The 6,700-nt window shown below is 44.6% G+C and overlaps 1 pseudogene; it reads left to right on the top strand.

The window, feature by feature from the left end:
• The first annotated feature begins 225 nt into the window (after positions 1–225).
• The window catches only part of LOC105530440, a 157,387-nt pseudogene continuing 150,912 nt past the window's right edge, over positions 226–6,700 (top strand).

The raw sequence follows: 6,700 nt of genomic DNA, 5'->3' as shown, positions 1-6,700 counted from the left end.
AATAAAAAAATAACACTTCATGACACTGAGAAGTTTCTATGTCCATAAGCAAAGTTTTATGGGGGTGCAGTCATGCCCATCTCTTCACAGGTCACCTGCAGAAGGCTGCTGTCGTGCAGCCATGGCAGAGTTGCATCCTTGAGGCAAAGATCAGTTGGCAAAGCTGAAAATACTGACTCCTGGTTCTTTAGGGAAACAGTTTCCAGTCCCTGGTTTAAGGGCTGCATGGCAGAACCCCAGGATCTTGGTCAGCTTCTTCCTCACTCAGGGCCTGCTGTGGCCTTCGCTAGTATGTCTGCAAAGTCTGCGTGCTATGGTGCCTCTCATGGGGGCGTTGAGCTCTGTCGTGCTAGATTTCAGGGTGTCTGCCTCATGCTCATCTGTCTCACCAAGAGAGACCCTGTGACCAGATTCAGACTGGCAGGAACAGTTGGTCTTTGGCAGCAGGGATACCTTAGAGCTGACCTGCCACCCACCCTGAGGTGGCCCCATGACACCCACTGTCTGGGTCAAGGTTGGGGCAGGGCTGGTGTCCTGAACTGCCGTGCAATGTGGAGCTAATAGCCGGGGGGCAGGGGGAGAGGGGGTTGCTATTACTCCCCATATCGTGGGAGGTGCCTCACCCCCCTGCGATGTGGATCATAATAGCCAATTACTCCCCCCTGCAATGTGTATCCATTATTAGCAGTCTCTTTTGTTCAGGATATTAGGAACAATTTCACAGGTGGTGTGTACACAGCCTGCGATAAGAGAACGAATACCATCCTCTGCACCTCCGGATATTAGGAACCATATCACACAATGGGTGTACACTTTTGGGGAGATTTGGAGTAATGTCGTCCTGTGTTTCCCTGAATATTCGGAGACATATCACAGGGCAGTTGTACACCCACTACTCTCTTGGCAGGAACATCATACTTTACCTACTGGAAATTAGGAGCAGTATCACAGACTGGGTGTCAAGCCACTGTCATACTGGAAGTAATATCATGCTCTCCCCCACAAGTTAGGAGAAACAATATCACAGGGGGGTGTGTACCTTCTCCGGTAGTGAGACTAGTGTCATCATCTCTTCCTTTAGTGGACAGGAACAATATCACAGGGTGGGTGTACACCCCGTGTATTTTTGGAAGCAATGTCATTCTCTCTTCTTCTAGGTTTTACGATTCATGTCACAGGCGGGGTGTACACCCCTTGTTATATTGGATGAAATCTCATCCTCTTTCATTCTGTATCTTTAGAAAAATATCCCATGGGGGCTGTCCATCCCTTCAATATTGGTAGTAAGGCCATCTTCTCCTTTCCTGGATATCAGAAACAATATCACATGAGGGGTGTACACCCCTTGCAATATTGGTAGTAATATCACCTCTCCCCTGTGATATTAAGGACAAAATCCCAGGGTGGCTGTACGGTTAATACTTTATTGGGAGTAATATCATCCACTCACCCCCTGGATATCAGGAACCATGTCACCGAAGAGGTGTACACCCCCTTCGATATCATCAGCCATGTCATCTTCTTCCTGCCTGGATATTAGGAATGATACCCCGGGTTTGGGAGCGGTGTACACCCAGTGCGATATCAAAAGTAAAATCAGCCTCTTTCCCGCTGGATATTAGGAACTACATCACAGGTGTGTGTGCACCTTCTGGGATATTGGGAGTACTATCAGCCTCCATCCCGCTGCATATTAGGAACAATATACAGGGGGCAGGGTGGTTACACCCCCTGCGATATTGAGAGCAATACTCTTCTCTTTTCCCTGTACGTTAGGAACTACATCACAGGGGTCTGTACACCTTCTGTGATATTGGGATTAATGTTATCCTCTCCCCAACTGAATGTCAAAAACAATATCACAGAAAGATGTACACCCCCTGTGATATGGCCAGTAATATCATCGTCTCTACCTTTGGATACTCGGAACAACACCACACCACAGAGGGTGTGTACACTCCCCTGCGATATTAGGCATAATGTTATCCTCTCTTCCCCTGGATATTAGGAATGATATCCCTGCTGGTCGGAGGTGGAATACATTAAGAACAATATCACTGGGTGGGTGTACACCCTCTGTGATATTGGGTGTAGTATCATCCTCTTTTCCCTAGGACATTAATAACAATATCACAGGAGGGTTGTACAGCCACAGCCCCTGCGTTATTGGGAGCAAGAGCATCTTCTCCCCTTCTTGATATAAGGAACAATATCCTAGGGTGGGTGTATATCCCCTGCGATATTGGGTGTAATATCATCATCTCTGAAAGTGGATATTGGGCATAGTGTCACAGAGGGGTGTACACCTTCTTCGATGTTGGGAGTAATGTCATCCTCTCTCCTCATGGTTGCAGGCAAAATATCGAAGGGGTTTTACAACTCATGCGATATAGGCAGTAATATCTTCTCCCCACCTAGATGCTAGGAACTGTATCACAGGCGGCGGTACACTTCTTGCGATATTGTGAGTCATATCATCCTCTCCCATCATGGATATTAAGAACAATATTACAAAGGAAGTGCACACCCCCTGCGATATGGAGAGTAATATTATGCTCTCCCCTTCGGGATATTAGGAACAATATCGCAGGAGGTGTGCACAACCCCTGCAATATTGGGAGTAATATCATCCTCTCCCCCTGAATATAAGAAACAATATCACAGGAGGATGTACACCCCCTGTGATGTTGGGAGTCATATAATTTTCTCTCCCTCTGGATATTCGGAACAATATCACAGTGGGTGTGTCAACCCCCTGTGATATTGCCACTAGTATCATCATCTCCCTCCCAGAATATAGGGAACAATATCACAAGGGGGTGTCCACCCCGTGACATATTGGGGGTAATATCTTCCTCTCCCCCGCTGGCTATTAGGAACAATGTCACAGAAGGGGTGTACATCTCCTACTCTATTGGGAGTGATATCGTCCTCTCCATCCCTGGATATTAGGAACAATATCACTAGGGAGTGTAGACCTCCTGTAATATTGAAACTAATATCATCCTCTCACTCCCTGGATATTAGGAACCATATTACAGGGGTGGTGTACATCCCCTGCGAAATCGGAAGAAATATCATCCTCTCCACCTTTGGATGTTAGGGACAATATCATGGGGGAGGTCTACGACCCCTGCGATATTGGGAGTCATATCATCTTCTCCCACCCAGGATATAAGGAACAAGATGACCAAAGGGATAACCCACTGCGATAGTTTCAGTAATGTCATCCTCTACCCCCTGGCTACTAGGAATAATATCATAGAGGGGTGTACACTTTCTTCCATATTGGGAGTAATATCATTGTCTCCCTGCCGGATATCAGGAACAAGTCTATTAATTATTAATATTAATAAATATAATAAAAATTAATGGTAATCATTGATATTAATAATCACAATAAAGATGGTAAAAATTAATACTGGTTAAAAATGTTAATGATTAGTATTAATAATAAATAGTAATATCATTGTTAATAATAAAATAATGATATCAGCAATTAATGTTACTTAAATCAATACTGTGATGTTGGTAATAAAATAATAATATTAAGAACTAATGATATTGTTAAATGACTTTAATGTTGATAATTAATTTTAAGCATGCATAATCATATATTTAAAATATTTATTCATAATTAATAATGGTATCCTATTAATGGTATCATTGATAATTATTAAAATTGATCATTGATGTTTAATAATTAATCATATTATTACTCCTAATGCCACAGGGGGTGTACGCCTACCTGTGATGTCGTTCCTAATATCCAGGGACGGAGAGCAGGATTTTAGTTTTAATATTGCAGTAGGTGTACACTCACCATGTGACACTGATCCTAATATCCAGGGGGGTAGAGTATGACATAACTCCCAACATAGCAATGAATAGACAGCCACCCGGTGATATTGCTCCTAATATTCACGGAAGAAGAATATGATATTACTCCCAATATCGCAGGGAGAGTGCAGCTCTTCTGTAATATTGTTCCTAGTATTCGGAGGGGGAGAGGATGATAATAATTCCAGTATCGCAGGCTGTGTTCACCCGCCCTGTGATGTTGCTATTAATAGCCTGGAAGGGAGAGGATGATATTACTCCCCGTAGAGCATGAGGCGTACACCCAGCCTGGGATATTGTTCCTAATATCCACGGAGGGGAGAGGCTGATATTACTCCCAATATGGCAGGGGGTGTACATCCACCTTGTGATATTCTTCTTAATATTCCAAGGCTGAGAGATTGATATTACTCCCAGTATTGCAGACCCTGTGCACCCCCGTGTGATACTCTTCCTGATATCTGGAAGGGGAGAAGATGGTATTAATCCCCATATTGCAGGAGGTGAACAGCCACTCTGTGATATCTTTCCTAATATGCAGGGGGAGAGAGGATAATATTATTCCCAATATTGTAGAAGATGTACACGCCCCTCCGTGATATTGTCCTTAATATTCCAAGGCACAGAAGATGGTGTTTGTCCCAATATCGCAGAAAGTGTACACCCCCCAGTGATGTTGTTCCCATGATCCAGGAGGGAAGAGGATGATATTACTCTCAATATCACAGGGGGTGTACACGCAATACCACAGGGGTTATAAACACTCCTTTGATGTTGTTCCTAATATTCAGGCGGAGAGAGGATGATATTCCTCCCTATATTGCAGAGGGTGTACACCTGTCTTTGTTACTGTTCGTAATGTCTAGAGGGGGAGATGATATTACTCACAAAATCGTAAACACACTGTGTGTCCACCGTGGATCCTAATATCCAGAGAGGGATATTACTCCCCAGGTCGCGGGGGATGTCCACCCCGCCTGTCACATTGTTTCTCATACCCAGGGAGGAGAGGATGATATCGCTACCAATATCGAAGAAGTGTACAAGCCCCCTGTGATATGGTTCCTAATATTCACGCTGGGAGAGGATGATATTACTCTCAATATCACAGGGGTTGTCCATCCCGCCTGTGATATTGTTCCTACGATCCAGAAAAAGAGAAAATGATATTACTCCCAATAGTGCAGGGGGTGTACCCCCTCGCCATGTGATATTGTTCTCAAGAGCTAAAGGAAGAGAAGATAATATTATTCTTTGTACTACAGGGGGTATACACCCAACTGTGATATTGTGAGGGTGGCTATTACGATCCATATCCCGGGGGGTGCCGCAACCCTGCGATATGGGGAGTAATAGCCAGCCCCTCTCCCCCCGTCTCCCCCGGCTATTACGATCCACATCGCAGGGAGATGAGGCACCTCCCGCGGTATGGGGAGTAATAGCCATCCCCTCTCCCCCTCTGGGTATTACGATCCATGGTGGACTCACAGCCTGTTACCGATATTGTGAGTAATATCATCTCCCCCTCTAGAAATTATGAACTCTTTCACAGACGGGTGTACACCCGTCTGTATTGGGAGTAATATCATCCTCTTCCTCCCTGAATATTAAGAACAGTATCCCAGGAGTGTTTCTACTCCCTGCGATATTGGGTGTCATATCCTCCTCTCCCACGTGGAAATTAGAAACAATATCACTGGGGGCATGTACACCTTCTGTGATATTTAAAGTAATATCATTGCCTTCCCGCCAGGATCATGGGAACAATATCCCTGGGGGGTGTACACTTTCTGCCATTTATGTAGTAATATCATCCCCTCCGCCTTGGAACATTATGAAGGACCATATCACACTGGCATGTACAACCCTTGCTGCGATATTGGGAATGTGATTATCCTCTTGCTCCCCTGCATATTTGGAAAAATATCAGAGTGAGTGTACCCCTCCTGCGATATGGGGATTAATATCCTCTTCTTCCTTTCTGGATATTAGAAACAATATCACACGGGGGTTTGCACTTTCTTCTATATCTGGAGTCATGTCATCCTCTCCTGTTTTGAATGGCAAGAACAATATCTCAGGGGGGATATACACCTCCTGCCATATTGGGAGTAATATTACCCTCTCCCCCACTTGATATTAGGAACAAAATCCCAGCGTGGGTGTACAGCTCCTGCTCTATGGAAAGTCATACCGTCCTCTCCCTTCCTGGATTTTAGGAACAATATCACAGGGTGGGTGTACACAGCCTGCGATTTTGAAAGTAATATCATCCTCTCCCCCTCCGGATATTAGGAACAGTATCACAGAAGGGTTGTTCACTCTCTGCGATATTGGGCTTAATATCATTTTCACCTTCCCTGAATATTAAGAGCAATATCCCTGGGTGCATGTACACCCGCTCTTCTATTGGGAATAATGTCATATTCTACCCCCTGGATATTAGGAGCAGTATCACAAAGTGGGTGTACACCCACGGCGATATTGGGGGTAATATCATGCTCTCCATCCCTGGATATTAGGAACAATATCACAAGTGGGCATACATCCCCTGCAGTACAAAGAATAATATTATCTTCTCTTCCTTTAGCTCTTGAGAACAATATCACATGGCGAAGGGGTACGCCCCTTGCACTATTGGGAGTACTATCTTTCTCTCTTATTCTGGATAGTAGGAACAATATCACAGGCAGGATAGACAACCCCTGTGATATTGAGAGTAATATCATCCTCTCCCAACGTGGATATTAGGAACCATATCACAGGGGGCTTGTACACTTCTTCGATATTGGTAGCCATATCATCCTCTCCTCCCTGGGTATGAGAAACAATGTGACAGGCGGGGTGGACACACCCCGCG

The sequence above is a fragment of the Mandrillus leucophaeus genome, unplaced genomic scaffold, assembly GCF_000951045.1.
Source record: "Mandrillus leucophaeus isolate KB7577 unplaced genomic scaffold, Mleu.le_1.0 Scaffold821, whole genome shotgun sequence".
In the NCBI taxonomy this organism is placed as follows: Eukaryota; Metazoa; Chordata; class Mammalia; order Primates; family Cercopithecidae; genus Mandrillus; species Mandrillus leucophaeus.
This window is presented reverse-complemented; position numbering and strand designations above follow the sequence as displayed.